The 1,069-nt window shown below is 73.9% G+C and overlaps 1 protein-coding gene across 6 annotated transcripts in view; it reads right to left on the reverse strand.

The window, feature by feature from the left end:
* The window catches only part of TCF12 (transcription factor 12), a 361,796-nt gene extending 361,324 nt beyond the window's left edge, over positions 1-472 (reverse strand). For 3 of the 6 annotated variants that reach the window (XM_077748056.1, XM_077748040.1, XM_077748024.1), the window contains exon 1: positions 204-470. The gene's annotated coding sequence lies outside the window, so the exon portion shown is untranslated. Of the gene's footprint in view, positions 1-203 lie in introns of all 6 variants that reach the window. The other 3 variants (XM_077748014.1, XM_077748032.1, XM_077748047.1) reach the window with 3 other exon arrangements.
* Positions 473-1,069: the final 597 nt, after the last annotated feature.

Here is a 1,069-nt window from a genome sequence, read left to right on the forward strand (position 1 = left end):
GCCGAGTGCCGAACGGGGCGCGCAGGCCGAGCGCGCCGCCCGCGGGCCTGGCCGTCCGCGACTCTCGCCTCTGTCGCCACTCCGCTCCCCAAGTTGGAGGGAACCCCAGGCTCGCCTCTGTACAAAGGGGTGCGGAGTTGGGGCGCGGGCCGGGGGCGCCTCCGCTCCGGCNGCGTACCCCTCCCGCTCGTCTCCGCAATTACCTGCCGCCCCGTCTCCGCATCCAACCACCCCGATTAAAGTTCACTTTGGCCGGGAGAGCGGGCTCGGGCTTCCCCGTGTACCTCCCGGCGGCTTGGCTCACTTTGCCCCGCGCGAGCTTTCGGATCCGGGCGGGGGAGGCGGCTCTCGGGCCTGGCCGCCCCTTCCTCCCGGGGCGGGCTGGCGGTCCCCCCGAATAGAACTTGTGGGTCTCCTCAGGCGGACATTTTTTTCGCTGAGGCGGCCTCAGCACCGCGCTCGGCTCGGCTCCGGACCCCTCCGCGCCGGGAAGAGCCCCGAGTTAACCCTTTCGTCCCCGGCCCGCTCCAGCCGCCTGCGCCGAGGAAGTGGGGCCAGCGGAGGGGGTGGGGAAGAGCCGGCGGGAACGGGGAGGGGCCGCCGCGCGGCCGGGGGACAGGGCCCGCGGCGGGGGGGGGNGACAAAGCCCGCGGCGGGGTGAGGCGGGCCGGAGTGGGGGCCGCCGGCGAAGGGCGGGAGACGCGCGCAGGCACTCCGCGAAGCAGGGCCGGGCCGCCCGAGGAGGGCGCCTCGTCCGTGCCCCCGGGAGCAGGGCGGCAGGCACCCTGGCGCCTCCTTTGGTTTGTCCCGCTTCTGCCTCGGGCAGCAGAGCGGCGCGGAAGAGACGCAGCTGCGGGCGCATCTGGATCCGCTGCCCAGGACACCCAGCCTGAGGCCTCAGCGCCCTGGAGGCTGCCGTTCCCGAGCAAGCCGCGCTGGATGCCGGACGCTGCACTTGGCCTGGCCCGGTCGTTGCAGCCCTGGAGGCTGCGCAGCGCTCGGCGCGGAAAATTCGTGCGTGGCGAAGGGAGACCAAGCCACTTCGGTCCGCGTTTGGAGTAGGTGCAGC

This window comes from Crocuta crocuta, unplaced genomic scaffold (assembly GCF_008692635.1).
Source record: "Crocuta crocuta isolate KB4526 unplaced genomic scaffold, BGI_CrCroc_1.0 scaffold130, whole genome shotgun sequence".
NCBI classification, from domain to species: Eukaryota; Metazoa; Chordata; class Mammalia; order Carnivora; family Hyaenidae; genus Crocuta; species Crocuta crocuta.